Consider the following 18174-nt stretch of genomic DNA (forward strand, 5'->3'; position numbering starts at 1 on the left):
TTGCCTACCCTTGATATAGTTGTTTAAGATGTTCAACCATATCATAAGCATCCTTATTCTCATGTTACTTTTGAAGCTCAAAGTTATAGTGGTAAGCATAATTTAGGACACATCCAATACAATATCTTGATGCTTCTTATAATCATCCTTATCAACACGAGTAGCAGTAGTGGAAAGTGATCCAGGAATAGGTTGCTCTAGAGCATGCAATTTTCTTTCTTGCTTGAAGACAATTCTCAAGTTTCTGTTTCAATCCAGGAAATTAGCTCCATTGAGCTTGTCTTTATCAAGGACAGATCATAGTGAGAGAGTATTAGACATATTTATTGATATGGTGATCTATGGTAAGAAATGTAAAAATAAGTGTCATATTTAAGTCACTTAATTAGGCTTTTAATTAAATGATTCTCCTACTGAATTGTAAAGCTTGGTAGGAGTAAGTCATGGATGTGGGCAACCATAGTTTACCCACACTACTATCACCATACCCAAAAGTAATGACATTCAAGTGAGACAAGATCCATATTATACCTCATCTTGAGTTAAATTTAGCTAACTGCCCAAGACTCATATAATTTAGGTAAGCAACATGTACGAATTACATCGTATGTAATTCTTGGATAGTTATGTGAACAAGACTATTTGTTCGTTTGCCCATCGTATGAGATATGTCTCTAAGATCTCAATCCAATTGAGGTAACTTAGTTAAGTCACACCCAAAGTTCAATAGTCGAATATCACAATTGTCCTGTCACACTCTACCAAGATAAATTGAGTCACTTTACTTTAGCAATCATGTCTATACTTGATCAAGATAGTAGTGAGTATCAAACTTTGGTAGGTATGTTAAATTGACCTAATTATGATCAATCTACTAAAACATGCATCACATACAAACATGACATACATTAAAATATATGCATAATAAGAAACGTGACATAGTTATGGCCCGTATACTACAATCTTTTCAAGCCAATGAGAAGATCAAAAGGTAACCTAGGGAATCATATCTTTTCCAAGTGCTTCTTAGTTCTCATATGTTGTTGGCCTTCTTCTATTTCATTGTCATCCAATATACTAGAACTATTTTGAATTATACATTACAATAAAAAAAACTTCGAGTTACATTCGAGGGTAGTCTAATTTTACAACTAAAAGTATAAAGGTGAAATGCATGACTCACAAGCCGTATTATGAATTACAACATGCACATACACATAATCATCCGATCACATTGGGGTAATGGGTCATAACCATGCACCATGGCATACATCATATGTAATGGATCTATGACATAAATTTTATTATAATTATAAACAATGATTTATGAGCCACAAACTTACGGTGATCCCTTAATAGCTCTTCTTAACTCATTGAATGGGTTACTGCCCTTATTCCATCAAGATGAACACGCGATCCTTATAACTACTGTCCGGAGCCTCAATTCTTGCTGTTCTAACGTGAGCTGCTTTTCAGTTTGGAGCAACCAGTAGGTTACTGTTTAGAATTGTCATCCATGTCTCAATCAGCAACCTTTGTTGATTGGAGCAAAAAACAGCAATTGTTATCCACGTTTGGAACAAAAACAAACGTCCAACAACAACATACAATCGTGCAAATCATAATAAAGCACATGTTCATTATCTATATCACATATAAAATAGAACTACAACAATCTATACGCATTCACAAGAAGCTCTAATAACACTGTAGGAATCTTTTGCGAAAAATAATAACATACATAGCATAAAAATGATCCCTCCAGAGATCTAAGCGAATACAGTATACACATTTTTACTACTCTATCAAAATAGAATAGTTACCTTTGTTGTGTGAATAAAATAATCCCGGCAGCAACTTGATTTTGGTAGATCTCAATGCGATCAGAATGCCCGTGCCTCTACGGTATCCACACAAACATGCTCTTTGTTGGTCCCACAACTCAGTATTCAGAGAAGCACCAACTATGTTGTGCTAGCAACAATCATAAGTGGTGTTTGGCGAAGACAAGAATAAGAGGAAGAATAAAATCAAGAGTCTCATGAAAATTTCACTCAAAAGGGCCTTTTGTATTCATCTAATGAATACCAAGGGTTTTGTCTTTTGCTCTTCTTTCATTAATGATAAATTAATCTCAATAATCTTAATGGCTTGGATTTAGTATATTGGATAAACTATTAATCTAATAACCCAATAGGTCTAACCCATTAATCCAATGAGTCTAATCTGGATTCATTTGAGTCTAATCCAAATTTATTTGGATTAACCCACTAATCTTAATGTCCATAGTATTTTAGTCAAACTAAAATAATTCTATCTCCAAATCAACATGTTCATTGTGTGTGACTTAATAGGTTCTCATAACGTTGGCAGTATTTCTAAAATCATTTTAGATACACAAGCAATGAGTGGAATCTAGCAATGCATTATTACTACCTAAGTGACGAGAATGTCGAGATCTGACCTAACCTGTCTGTGTCTATTCTCTTGTATAACTTAGTCCTTCTATCTTCGATATCTTAATTGATCAATGACGCATAAATTGTATCATCCTCTTATAATCTTTATGTTTCTTGATCTCCAAGTAGTCTCACTTAATCAAATGAGCTCAATATCTCATATTGATTTATTTGAGCATGACCATACATTTTAGTGGTCCTACTTAATTAAGGAGCTCATAGATATCACTTTCGTCATATGAAAGGGACAGATCCCATTTACATCACTTAATTTCAATCATTGAAGATCTTTTAATTGATGCATTCTTAGCTTGTACACCAATATCTTGAATGTCGACGTTGGTAATGCTTTTGTGAATAAATCAGCTACATTATCGCTAGAACAAATTTGTTGGACATCAATATCACTTTTCTTCTAAAGTTCAAGTGTGTAGAAGAATTTTGGTTAAATATGCTTTGTTCTATCCCCTTTAATATAACCTCCCTTTAGTTATTGTTAGTCCGCATAATTCTTTAGCATTATAGATCTCAACCATATACATTCTCGACCTACTTCATGTATTGCAATAATTTCAGAGTGATTAGACGATATCACTGTTAAAGTTTGTTTTGTTTACTTCCATGATATATGTAAACACATAATCTGTTTGGGATCTGAAAAATAACTTGCACCTACATATCCTACTAAAGATGAATTTATTTTTATTGAATAAAATAACCTCATGTCTGTTGTACCACGAAGGTAATGAAATAGGTGATTTATACCATTCTAATGTCTTTGGGTTGGAGAAGAGTTATATTTTGCTAGAAAATTAACAAAAAAAATGCAATATCTGGGCAAACACAATTGGTGAGGTATGATAATGCACTAATTGCACTAAGATATAGTACTTTTGGACCAAGGATGTTTTCTCCATCTTTAAGTGGATGAAAATGATCTTTTTTAGTATCAAGTGATTGAACAACCATTGGCGAAGGCAATGGATGTGCTTTATCCATATAGAAGTGTTTTAGTAACTTTTTGTGTATGAGGACAGATGAACAAATATTTCTTCTAGTAAATGTTCAATTTGCAATCCAAGATAAAATTTTGTCTTTCCTAAGTCTTTCATCTCAAATTCACCTTTTAAATAATTGATAGTTTTGTTAAGCTCTTCGGGATTCCCTATAAAATTTAGATTATCTATATATACTACTACGATTGCAAAATCTTCTTCCGTCTTTTTTGTTATAAAAATAAATGGAAAAATAGCATTATTGGTATAACCTTCTTGTAATAAGTATTTACTTAGCTTTATTAAGAATATGGTCTTGAGGATTACATCATTTGCTTTTGGTGGTTTGAATGCTTAAATGATTTTTATGTATATATCACTATTGAGTGAACCATATAGATATACAGTGACAACATCCATAAGTTACATGTCCAATTTTTCTGATACAGCCAAACTAATAAAAAATCCAAAAGTAGCGGCATCCATCACAAGTGAATATGTTTCATCATAATTGATTCCATGTCTCTATGAGAAACCTTGAGCTACAAGTTTGGATTTGAATCTCATAATTTCACTTTTTAATTCTTTTTTCGTATAAACACCCATTTATATCATATTGGGATGATATCTTTAGGTGTTTGAACTATATACCCAAAGACTTTATGTTTCTCTGGCCAGTCATTTCTTTCTTTACAATCTTTGACAAATTATGGTTCAGGATCTTCATCACCTTGCATGATATCAAGGGCCACATTGAGAGTGAAAATATCATCAATGGTTGTATTGTTTTGATCCCATATTTTACGAGACATCAAATAATTTATTGAAATCTCATTATTTCATGTAACTATGATTCTTCAAGAACAACATTATCCACATCTAGTTCAATGATTTCTCTTACTGTATTATTTGGAATTGCTTCTTTTGGAGCTTTTGATTCTTTCTTTTTTTGTACTTTTCTTTTATGAGGTATAGTGTCTTTTGATCCAATTGATCGACTGCACTTTTGGTGTATTCTAGATACATTTATAGATAGAGTAATTGATGTTCCTACAAGGACTTCGATTTTTATTAGAGTATTCTCTACTTGTATGTATGACTTTGTCATATTTTTTGTATTAACAAAAGCATCAAGTAATTAATTTGCAATTCTTTGCAAGTGAATGATTCTTTCTATTTCTTACTCACATTGATTGTTGCGAGGATCAAAATGAGATAATATCTTTTCATTCCAATAAATTTTTCGTTGTTCTTTAGGATATAACTTTTCTCCCCCAGTGTTAGGAAATTTGTTTCATCAAAGTGGCAATTTGCAAATCTTGCAGTAAACAAGTCACCTGTAAAAGGCTCCAAATATGTAATAATGGATGGTGAATCATATCCCAGATAAATACCAAATCTATGTTGTGGACCCATTTTAGTTCTTTATGTAGGTGGGATAGAGACCTGTACTACACAAACAAATACTCGAAGATGAGAAACATCAAGTTCTCAACCATAGGCAAGTTGTAATGATGAGTATTGGTGATAATTAGTTGGTCTTACATTAATCAATGATCCAACATGTATTATGGCATGACCCCAAACAGAAGATGTAAGTTTTATTTTCATGAGTAGTGGTCTAGCAATTAATTGGAATCGTTTAATAAATGATTATTCTAGTCCATTTTATGTATGAACATGGGCAACTGAACACTTAACTAAAATTCCGATTGACATATAATAGTCATCAAATGCTTGCGACTTAAATTCAACAGTGATATGGGTTATGACGAGTAGGTTTAGGAGATGACGTGGAGCTCAGATTAAGATGAAGTGGTGGTCAAAGTGGAGATGGAGGGGTATTCTGTATTTGGTTCTGTTGATGGCTTAACCTCAGAATCCTTAAATCTCGTCCGAGTGGTTCCAATATAGAACGCTCGTATAGAGCCGACCTGTTGTGAGCTTGGTAGAATGTAAGAATTCTAAGGTTTTATGATGAAAAAGAGAAATAGGGTGCTTGGTCAGTTAATGGTCGATCGGACTCAGAAGAATTCGGTCGGGCAAAGGTCGATCGAAAGTAAGGCTTTCTATGGGTGCTCGACCGGGCAAAACCTGAGTGGACCTAAAGGCAATTCGCCCTATAAAACTTTTAACATATGTGTTCAACCGGGGAAAAATTGAACAGATATAAGGTTCAATGTGAACACTTGGCTGGGCAAAGCTTGGGCGGACCTAGAGATACTTAACCTTATATAGTTCTCGATATGTGTTTAACCGGGTAAAGGTTGAACGAATATAAGGTTCTTTGTGAATATCCAACTGGGCAAAGTCCTGGCAGACCCAAGATACTTAACCTTATATAGTTCTTGATATGCGCCTGGATAGGTAAAGGCTGAATGGATATAAGGTTCTCTGTGAACACCTGACTCGACAAAGCTCAGATGGACCTAGAGATACTTGACCTTATATAGTTCTCGATATATGTTTGGTCGGGTAAAGGTTGAATGGATATAAAGTTGTAACGCCCGAAAATTCTCAAACTTGCATTAGAATTATTCTATGATTTTTCTGGAATTTTTAGATATTTTTCCGGAATTTTCCGAGTAGCGGAAGCAACAAAAATAATTAGAACCGCAAAATAGCTTAGGCGGGAATCGAACCCGAGACCTATGGCTTAGGGATAATGTTGGGAACCAGTTGAACCCAGCAGGGCCGTGCTGAAAGGAAAGGGAACCAATTATAATTATAATTGAGTTGGGCCGAATTAGTTACTTAGTATAAATAGGAAGGTTAAGTTGGGGGTTGGTTTATTTTGAGAACTTGGTTCGGCAACATCAAATTTCACCGTGACCTATCCCTCTCCCAAAAACCTTCACCGCCGCCCACTCCTCTTCCTCCTCCTCTCTCGGCGCCCAAGCCCCAAGGGCTCTCGGATCACCTTCTGGCGACGACTCCAACACGAAAAAGGTTCTTCTCCGCGAGAGGAACGCGAAGACGCGAGCGGATCGTCGAGAAGATCATCTCCACCGGAATTCTAGCGAATAGAATTGTAAGAAATTACAAACAGGAGGTAAGAAACCCCTCACCTGCAGTATAATAGCTACCGTTTGATTTTCTGTGCATTAGTTTAGTTATATGCGTATGTTTTCGACACATAGGGTGTATTTAACCTTCCTCGCAGGTTTAGGGATTTAGTGAGTACCTTTAGATGGGCCGGACACGTCTTTTCTCCTTCAGTTGGAGGTTTAGATGCTGTTGGGTGCCTAAAGGTAGTCTCCCTAATAGAGAGGGGAGTTAAAGCACACTAGGTGTTCGATTGAATAATCAGCTTAGAAAAGAATGCAATTTAGGCATTTTTATTAGCACAGTTGAATGCATTAGAAGCATCTAAATTAGTAAATCAGTTTATTCTAGCTTATATGGGACTACGGTCCAATGGGTGGACTTCCACAGTCGCCTCTAGGTTCAGACAACCTAGCTCTAGGTTCAGATAACCTAGAAACAACAATTTAGAACAGTTTAGCTATACTCAGTATTTTACTTTTCAGTTGGCACTGTACTGGATTAGATATCCATTGTGCTGGGCTCTAATAGTCGGTCCCTAGGTTTAGATAACCTAGTAGCTCTACTAAATTCGGGACTTGCAACCCCGGGTCTAGTTAGAGATGCGCGCATAGCACGTACAGTTGCCAGGCCCATCAGCAGCATGTTTAGTATTTTCACTTATTATATGTATATGGTTTTCAACCTTTCATAAAGTAGTTCGTGAATTCAGTACAGTTCTAGCAGTAGCTTAGTATTAGCGTAGCTCAGTTCTTAGTATCAGCTTAGTTTTTCCCTGTGAATATGCATGATGACTTTATGCTCAGCTTTAGATATGCCATGATTGAATGCTTCTATGCCATGCCATGCTTAGTTTATTCAGTATATCCAGCATATGTTTTAAACAGCATGATTTGAAATCATATTTGCATTGTTGCATGTTTTTGTGAGGTAGATGGTTTCTTACTAAGCTTTTTAGCTTATAGATATTACTTTTCTTATACTGCAGATAAAGGTAAAGGAAAAGTGGACTAGCAGTGGAGGCTGGAGGTCAATGCAGATCAAGATGTGTGTGGAAGGAACTGAAATAAAAGATCCTTAGGGGTTTAGCAAGCTTAAATAGTAGAAGTCTTAGAAATTCTTCTTTTATGCAATTTTGGACCTTAGAGTGTTTAAATCATGGTAGATTTGTTTAGTTTGTTAGTAATTATGTTAGAATGCTGGTTAATAGTTGTTAGAATATATTTCCATTGTTTTTAGAATGTTTTGTAATTAGTTTAGAATTGTTATAGGCGATTTTGGCACGAACAAGTGCTGAAATCAGAGTTCTCGGGCGAAATCAGAACCCTGATCGGTCTCCAGACCGATCAGGGCATGGCTGTGCCACTGGATCGGTCAGCCGACCGATCCAGACAGATACAGTATGCTACTGTACCGATCCAGCGCGATACAGTAGCGATTGCAGGTGTTTCGGGTGCCTAGATCGGTCAGCCGACCGATCCAGACATACCTGGATCGGTCTGACCGACCGATCCAACCACACCTGGATCGGTCAGCCGACCGATCCAGTTGGGAACAGAAACTTCCCCAGCTTCGATCGATGTGTAGATCGATCAGCAGGTCGGTAGGTAGTTGGGAAGTTAGTTTCTAGTCCCTAGCTCAGTTGGGATGTTCAGTTTCCCCTCCTTAGCATATGTACACCAGCAAAGAAGGTCTTTAGACCTTTCTTATTAGTTGTATCCGTCATTAGTAGAGTAAAATTTTAATTAGCCCAGCTTTCCGTACAGTTAGCTCAGCATAACTGTAGCGATCGGCCTTACAGCCTAGTAGTAGAAGGCGGGTCGTTACAGAGTGGTATCAAAGCAGTGTTCCATACTTCCTACACACACATCAGCATTGAACCTACAGCTTCCAAGTAAGAATACCTATACTTTATTTATGCTCGTTTTGTTATTACAGTTCATGTTTATATGCCTACTGCTTGTTGGTATGTGATAGCTTTAAACATGATATCAGTAGTTATATAACTGTGATGACCTTAGTTATGTTATGTTCTCTATGTCTTTAGAAATGACACGAGGACGCCCAGCTAGAAGGGCACTAGCTACTGAGCCCCAGCAAGAGGCAGGCAGTTCAGTGCCTCCTCCCGACCTTACAGCATTAGTGGCTCAGTTACAGCAGCAGCTAGCTGATCAGCAACAGGAAATAGCCACCTTAAAGGCTAATCAGCAGAGTACCCCCACAGTCACCCCGGAACTGAATCAGCCTACTGCGCCAGCACCAGCACCAGCACCAGCAGTCCTAGCAGCTGAGCCAAGAAAGGAAGCCTATCTGATCCAGTGGCAGCGAGTCAAGCCAGAGAACTTCTCAGGCACTAGTGAACCATGGGATGCACAAGCCTGGTTCAAAACACTGGAGAGCACGATGGAGCTTCTGGACTGGCCAGAACATGAGAAGGTGAAGTGTGCCTCCTTCTGCCTGACAGGAGACGCACGCATGTGGTGGGAAAGGATCAGAACGAAGCGTCCAGTGAACCAGATGTCATGGGCTGACTTCGAGAAAGAATTCTTCGAGGAGTTCTTTCACATACGGGTTACCAACCGCCACTATGACGAGTTCACTGAGTTTCGTCAGGGCAACCTTTCAGTTGAGGAAGCCGTGAAGAAATTCAACAGGTTGGCTCGTCTATGCTCAGAGCTAGTCAGCACAGAGAAGGAACGAATCCGGTTGATGCTCAAGATGCTGAGGCCAGAGATAGCAGTGAACGTGGCTGGTGGCATACATAGGCCACAAACCACAGAGGAGTTGGTGAGCAGTGCCTTGACCACAGAGCATTACCAGAACAGCATAAAGCAGCAGAAGCAGGTCTCCTCAGAGTCCAAAGGCCAAGGAAACTCTCACACTCAGAAACAGCAAGGCCACAGCTCCAACTGGAAAGGGAACTCCAACAGCAAGCGCAAATCAGGGAGTGACCCAAAAGGAGGACCATCTAGCAAGCGACTCAGCTATCCAAAGTGTGCTACTTGTGGGAAATTCCACCCAGGGGTTTGTCGCAAGGGCACACGAGGATGCTTTGAATGTGAACAAGAAGGGCACATGGCCAAGCAGTGCCCGAACAAGACCGGTCTTCCTCAGCCACAGCAGATTCAGTATGCAGGCCAGCCAGCTCAGTTATATCAGATGCAGGCCGCTCTAGAAGGTCCACTTATTAGCCAGGGCAGATTAGAAGCCCCTCCAGCTATGGCGAATGCGAGGATCTATTCACTCACCAGAGAGGACGTAGCCAATGCCTCGACAGTTGTCACAGGTCAGATTAGCATCTTTCAGTATAGTGCTACTGTTCTATTTGATACTGGGGCAACCCATTCATATATAGCCAGGATGTTCTCCGAAAAATTAGAAATACCCCCAGAGGTACTCAGTGGTCAGTTTTTCAGGAGAGATCATGGCATCCACGCACTGGCTCAGAGCAGTGCCGGTCATCATAGCAGGCAGAGAGCTCTTTTGTGATCTGATAGTGCTAGAAATGACCGACTATGACGTTATCTTTGGAATGGACTTTTTGATCAGATACGGTGCTACCATAGAGTGCCGTAAACAGAAAGTCATCTTCCAACCTGAGGCGGCAGTGCAATTTGAATACAGCGGAGAACCAAAGAGAAAGGCCAAGAAGTTCCTCTCAGCTATGAAAGTACAGAAGCTACTGGATTCAGGATGTACATTCCTAGCACATGTAGTCAACGCCAGCCAGGACAAGAACCAACAGCTAGCAGAGGTTCGAGTCGTATGTGACTACCCAGCAGTCTTCCCTGAAGAGTTACCAGGCTTAGCACCAGACAGGGAGATTGACTTTGAGATATAGCTCATTCCTGGTACAAATCCTATCTCTAAAGCGCCTTATCGCATGGCTCCAGCAGAACTGAAGGAACTTCAGGAGCAATTACAGGAGCTGCTTGATAAGGGTTTCATACGCCCGAGTCACTCACCATGGGGAGCGCCTGTATTGTTCGTGAAGAAGAAGGATGGAAGCATGCGACTGTGCATAGACTACAGATCACTGAACTAGGTCACAATCAAGAACAGGTATCCCCTTCCCAGAATCGATGACCTGTTCGATCAGCTGAAGGGAGCAGCAGTGTTCTCTAAGATAGATCTTAGATCAGGTTATCATCAGGTGAAGGTTAAAGAAGGGGATATACCCAAGACAGCGTTCAGAACCAGATACGGACACTACGAGTTCGTAGTCATGCCCTTTGGCGTGACCAATGCTCCAGCTACATTCATGGATCTCATGAACAGAGTATTCAGGGAGCATTTAGATAAGTTCGTTATTGTGTTTATCGATGACATTCTTATCTACTCAGGAACTCAGGAAGAACACTCAGAGCACCTGAAACTAGTATTGCAGACCCTTCAGCAGAACTAGCTATATGCCAAGTTCACGAAATATGAATTTTGGCTAGATCAGGTGTCCTTCTTGGGTCACATCATCTCAAAGGATGGTATTATGGTAGATCCCAGCAAGATAGAAGCAGTAAGTAACTGGAAGAGACCTAAGAACGCCAGCGAAATCAGGAGCTTTCTGGGATTAGCAGGATATTACAGAAAGTTTGTAGAGGACTTCTCCAGGATAGCCTCCCCACTGACAGCTCTTACCAGAAAGAATAGGAAATTTCAGTGGACAGAGGACTGTGAGAACAGCTTCAGCGAGCTAAAAAGGAGATTGACCAGTGCTCCTATTTTGGCTCTACCAGACAACACCAGCAGCTTTGACATCTATAGTGATGCCTCTAAGTTGGGACTAGGAGCAGTACTGATCCAAAACGGCAAGGTGATCGCCTATGCCTCCAGACAACTCAAGGATTATGAGAAGAATTACCCTACTCATGACCTTGAGCTTACAGCAGTAGTGTTCGCTCTCAAAATTTGGAGACATTACTTATATGGAGCTCAGTGCAGAGTGTATACAGATCATCAGAGTCTGAAGTACTTCTTCACTCAGAAGGATCTGAACATGCGACAGCGCAGATGACTTGAGCTGGTCAAAGACTACAATATAGACATCCTCTACCATCCAGGGAAAGCCAATAAGGTAGCCGATGCACTTAGCAGAAAATCCAGTGCTACCTTATTATCTCTTACAGCCATGTCACCGTCCCTACAGAAGGAGATCGTAGATTTCGGTCTCGAACTCATCGTTGGACAGCTCTCTACTATGACCTTAGAGTCTACATTGCTTGGTGATATTCAGTCAGGGCAGGAAATTCAGAAAATCAAGCAAGGGCTAGCAGAATCAGAAAGTAGAGAATTCAGAGTGTCCGATAGCGGGGTATTGTATTTTGGTGACAGACTCTGTGTTCCAGATCAGGAGGAGCTACGGAGACAGATTTTAGATGAGGCTCACAAGACTCCCTATGCGATGCATCCAGGTTCCACCAAAATGTACCAAGACCTGAAGAACCGTTTCTGGTGGCCCGGGATGAAGCGAGACATCGCCAGATATGTTAGTATCTGCCTCACCTGTCAGAGAGTCAAGGCAGAACATCAGCGACCAGGAGGAGTTCTACAACCTATACAGATTCCAGAGTGGAAGTGGGAGGATATCTCTATGGATTTCATAGTGGGACTGCCCAGAACCACGAATGGTTTTGACGCCATCTGGATAATAGTCGACAGGTTGACTAAATCAGCCCACTTCTTAGCTATCAAGATATCCTACTCCATGGAGAAGCTAGCTCAGTTGTATCTCCAGGAGATCGTCAGACTACATGGAGTCTCACGAACCATCATTTCAGACAGAGACAGCAGATTCACATCACACTTCTGGGAGTATGTACAGTCAGCATTGGGCACTAAGTTAAAGTTCAGCACAGCATTCCATCCTTAGACAGATGGTCAGACGGAGAGAGTAAACCAGGTACTCGAAGATATGCTCCGAGCGTGTGCCCTAGACTTCAAGGGAAGTTGGTGCAAATATCTGAGTTTAGTAGAATTTGCATACAACAACAGCTATCAGGCCACTATCGGCATGGCACCATACGAGGCTCTCTATGGGCGGAGGTGTAGATCTCCAATCTGCTGGTATGAGAGTGGTGAACAGAAAGAGCTAGAACTTCAGATAGATCTAGTGGCAGATACCACAGCAGCTATACAGCAGATCCGCCAGAGGATAGAGACAGCTTAGAGCCGCCAGAAAAGCTATGCTGATACACGGCGCAGACCCTTAGAGTTTTCAGTTGGGGACACAGTGTTCCTCAGAGTAGCTCCCATGAAGGGAGTAATGCGTTTTGGGAAAAAGGGCAAGCTAAGTCCCAGATATGTGGGACCATACCTTATCAGCAGAAGAGTGGGCAAGGTAGCATATGAGCTAGAGCTACCCCAGGAAATGTCAGCTGTCCACAATGTATTTCATGTCTCTATGCTGAAGAAGCATACCCCAGATGCCACCCAGGTGATTGAGCCCCAGTCGGTACAGATCCGCGAGGACCTCAGCTATGATAGTCGGCCTATTCAGATAATAGACCGAGCAGTTAAGAAATTGCGGAACAAGGAAGTGTTATTAGTCAAAGTCATTTGGCACAGTCACACAGCAGAAGAGGCAACTTGGGAGACAGAAGCCAGCATGAGACAGAAGTACCCAGAATTATTCTAAGTTTGAGGACGAACTTTTTATAAGGTATGCGGGATTGTAACGCCCAAAAATTCTCAAACTTGCATTAGAATTATTCTATGATTTTTCTGGAATTTTTAGATATTTTTCAGGAATTTTTCGAGTAGCGGAAGCAACAAAAATAATTAGAACCGCAAAATAGCTTAGGCGGGAATCGAACCCGAGACCTATGGCTTAGGAATAATGTCGGGAACCAGTTGAACCCAGCAGGGCCGTGCTGAAAGGAAAGGGAACCAATTATAATTATAATTGAGTTGGGCCGAATTAGTTACTTAGTATAAATAGGAAGGTTAAGTTGGGGGTTGGTTTATTTTGAGAACTTGGTTCGGCAACATCAAATTTCACCGTGACCTATCCCTCTCCCAAAAACCTTCACTGCCGCCCACTCCTCTTCCTCCTCCTCTCTCGGCGCCCAAGCCCCAAGGGCTCTCGGATCACCTTCCGGCGATGACTCCAACACAAAAAAGGTTCTTCTCCGCGAGAGGAACGCGAAGACGCGAGCGGATCGTCGAGAAGATCATCTCCACCGGAATTCTAGCGAATAGAATCGTAAGAAATTACGAACAGGAGGTAAGAAACCCCTCACCTGCAGTATAATAGCTACCGTTTGATTTTCTGTGCATTAGTTTAGTTATATGCGTATGTTTTCGACACATAGGGTGTATTTAACCTTCCTCGCAGGTTTAGGGATTTAGTGAGTACCTTTAGATGGGCCGGACACGTCTTTTCTCCTTCAGTTGGAGGTTTAGATGCTGTTGGGTGCCTAAAGGTAGTCTCCCTAATAGAGAGGGGAGTTAAAGCACACTAGGTGTTCGATTGAATAACCAGCTTAGAAAAGAATGTAATTTAGGCATTTTTATTAGCACAGTTGAATGCATTAGAAGCATCTAAATTAGTAAATCAGTTTATTCTAGCTTATATGAGACTACGGTCCAATGGGTGGGCTCCCACAGTCGCCTCTAGGTTCAGACAACCTAGCTCTAGGTTCAGATAACCTAGAAACAGCAATTTAGAACAGTTTAGCTATACTCAGTATTTTACTTTTCAGTTGGCACTGTACTGGATTAGATATCCATTGGGCTGGGCTCCCATAGTTGGTCCCTAGGTTTAGATAACCTAGTAGCTCTACTAAATTCGGGACTTGCAACCCCGGGTCTAGTTAGAGATGCGCGCATAGCACGTACAGTTGCCGGACCTATCAGCAGCATGTTTAGTATTTTCACTTATTATATGTATATGGTTTTCAACCTTTCATAAAGTAGTTCGTGAATTCAGTACAGTTCTAGCAGTAGCTTAGTATTAGCGTAGCTCAGTTCTTAGTATCAGCTTAGTTTTTCCCTGTGAATATGCATGATGACTTTATGCTCAGCTTTAGATATGCCATGATTGAATGCTTCTATGCCATGCCATGCTTAGTTTATTCAGTATATCCAGCATATGTTTTAAACAGCATGATTTGAAATCATATTTGCATCGTTGCATGTTTTTGTGAGGTAGATGGTTTCTTACTAAGCTTTTTAGCTTATGGATACTACTTTTCTTATACTGCAGATAAAGGTAAAGGAAAAGTGGACTAGCAGTGGAGGCTGGAGGTCAATGTAGATCAAGATGTGTGTGGAAGGAACTGGAATAAAAGATCCTTAGGGGTTTAGCAAGCTTAAATAGTAGAAGTCTTAGAAATTCTTCTTTTATGCAATTTTGGACCTTAGAGTGTTTAAATCATAGTAGATTTGTTTAGTTTGTTAGCAATTATGTTAGAATGCTGGTTAATAGTTGTTAGAATATATTTCCATTGTTTTTAGAATGTTTTGTAATTGGTTTAGAATTGTTATAGGCGATTTTGGCACGAACAAGTGCTGAAATCAGAGTTCCCGGGCGAAATCAGAACCCTGATCGGTCTCCAGACCGATCGATCGGTCAGCCGACCGATCCAGACAGATACAGTATGCTACTGTATCCTCCTGGATCGGTCAGCCGACCGATCCAGCGCGATACAGTAGCGATTGCAGGTGTTTCGGGTGCCTGGATCGGTCAGCCGACCGATCCAGACATACCTGGATCGGTCTGACCGACCGATCCAACCACACCTGGATCAGTCAGCCGACCGATCCAGTTGGGAACAGAAACTTCCCCAGCTTTGATCGATCTGTAGATTGATCAGCAGGCCGGTAGGTAGTTGGGAAGTTAGTTTCTAGTCCCTAGCTCAGTTGGGATGTTCAGTTTCCCCTCATTAGCATATGTACACCAGCAAAGAAGGTCTTTAGACCTTTCTTATCAGTTGTATCCGTCATTAGTAGAGTAAAATTTTAATTAGCCCAGCTTTCCGTACAGTTAGCTCAGCATAACTGTAGCAATCGACCTTACAGCCTAGTAGTAGAAGGCGGGTCGTTACAAAAGTTCTCTGTGAATATCCAGCCAGGCAAAACCCAGACGGACCCAGAGATGCTTAACCTTATATAGTTCTCGATGCGTGTTCAGTCGGGTAAAGGCTGAACGAATATAAGGTTCTTTGTGAATATTCGATCGGGCAAAGCCCAGACGGACCTAGAGATACTTAATCTTATATAGTTCTTGATACTCTCCCGGACGGGTAAAGGTTGAATGAATATAAAGTTCCCTGTGAACACCCGGCTGGGCTAACTTGGGCGGTCCCAAAGATACTTAACCTTATATAGTTCTCGATACGTGTTTGGTCGGACAAAGGATATATGGTTCTCTATGAACACCCTGTCAGGCAAAGCTCGAACGGACCTAGAGATACTTGAACTTATATAGTTCTTGATACGTGTTCAATCAGGTAAAGGTTGAACGAATTTAAGGTTCTCTATGAATATCCATCCAGGAAAATCCCGGGTGAACCCAGAGATGCTTAACCTTATATAGTTCTTGATATGTATTTGGCGGGGTAAAGGCTGAACCTATTGGGTCACTTCGGAAGCTAGAGGGGGTGAATAGCTCGTCACACTCATTCACTTGCTTCGTAGATGTTGATTTACAGCGGATAGAATCGAAGCCAAGCTCTCTAATCCTAACACGTAGATTTACTTGGTATCCACCTCAAGAAGAGGTGACTAATCCAAGGATCCATACACCAAGTGCACCCTCCACTAAGAAAATAACTCATTCTCAGAACAACAAGAGGCGGAGAAATCTCATGCAAGATTCTCAATACAAACAACAAGAAATATAAGAAAAATCTTACAAGATTTACAACATAGATGCTCTCTTCTTGTTTAAAAATGCCTCTTGATACTTGGAAATGCAATAGCACTTTACTCTAAGACTCTTCAAGAATTGGCGGTGAGAATCGGAGAAGAAGCAGAGAAGAACTCGTGTATCTCTATCTCCATTTGAACACACCGTCACCTTTATATTCCGTGATCTAGGGCTCCTAATTGATTGGGCATGCTCCCAATCAATTTCAAAGTCAGATCTCAGTGATCCCAACCGTCTAAACCCTACATCCTGCACAACGATCATATCCCAATCGATTAACCAATCGATTAGGGAGGCCTCATTTGATCCACTGATCGATTCAGAGTATCTTTGTGCTCCTCACAATCTTATGAGAAAACAAGCCCCAATCGATCGACCGATTGATTGGAGTATCTCAATCAATTGACTAATTGATTGGGGAGTACACTGTGCTCTTCACGCGAGCAGCCTCCAATCGATCTGCTGATCGATTAGCGTAGCCCCACTCGATCGGTTGATCGATTGGGTTGTCCTTGCTCGCAAAGCTCTCCCAATCAATCAAAGATCGATTAGGCTCTTGTTTAATCGATCGGCTGATCGATTGACTAACCCTAACTTGACTAACCCAAGTCTAAAGTCCCAAACCCAACATTTGATCAATCGTGACCTATTTGGACTCTCTCATGCCTAACATCTGGTTAACCTTGACATGTTGGGATTTCGTTACCAAGTGTCCGGTCAATTCTTTGACCCACTTGGACTTTTTTAGCCATGCCAAGAATTCGGTTAACCTTGACCTACTTGGACTTACTGTCTTATGCCAAGTGTTTGGTCCTTCATGACTCGGACTTCCAAACACCAGGTGTCTGGTCACCTTAGACCCACATGGATTTCCACACGCCTGACTTCACTCATCATAACTTCTTAATTGTCTAGCTTCACTCAGTAGGTCTTTCACCTAGCTTCACTCACTAGGATTTTTCAATTGCCTAGCTTCACTCACTATGACTTCCATCTACCTAACTTCAGTCACCAAGACTTTTCAACTGTCTAGCTTCACTCACTAGGACTTTCCATCTGCCTAGTTTTACTCATTAGGACTTCCCAGTCAAGTATCCAGTCAACCTTGACCTACTTGACTCTTCATCACACTAAACTAGTCAAACATTGATTAGAGGAGAATTACTCCAACAATCTCCCCAAATGGACGATTGCACCTGTAATCTCTATACATTGTCAAACATTAAGACTCAAACTTGAGTCAATTCAAGCTTAGTCAACCTGGTCAACCTTGATCTAGGAAAATTATACCAACAATCTCCACCTTTTTGATGTTTAAAAATATATTTAAGTTAGACTAGTCTTATAGCCTCAACTTCTTCTTCATACCAAAGTATGAATGAGGGTTTACTTCATTCTCTCTCGTTCCCTAGGGCAAACTCCCCCTTTTGGGTAATAAAGGACTAAGTTAAACCCTATATTCTCCCCCTTTGACACAGATGAAAAACTCTCCCCTGAAGAGTTATCCACACGTTATTCACAATATCTCAATGAAGATCCCATACCCTTCATTGTCTTCAATGCTCTTCCTAGAGCATTCACATACCACAATGAAGATATCTAATTTTTCATTGTTTTATAATGCTCAACCTTGAGCATTCACTATAATGAATGTTTACAACCTTTTATGGTTTTGTGAAAAATAAATTCATGTCTTTAAGGAGTAGCTCTCCCTCAAAATATGCTCTAAAATTCTATCGTTGCACCAAAAATGACTTGGAGTTCCTAAGACTTTAGGAAACCCAAACTTTGAAGTTTTGAGGTTCAAGAA

This window comes from Zingiber officinale, chromosome 1A (genome assembly GCF_018446385.1).
Source record: "Zingiber officinale cultivar Zhangliang chromosome 1A, Zo_v1.1, whole genome shotgun sequence".
In the NCBI taxonomy this organism is placed as follows: Eukaryota; Viridiplantae; Streptophyta; class Magnoliopsida; order Zingiberales; family Zingiberaceae; genus Zingiber; species Zingiber officinale.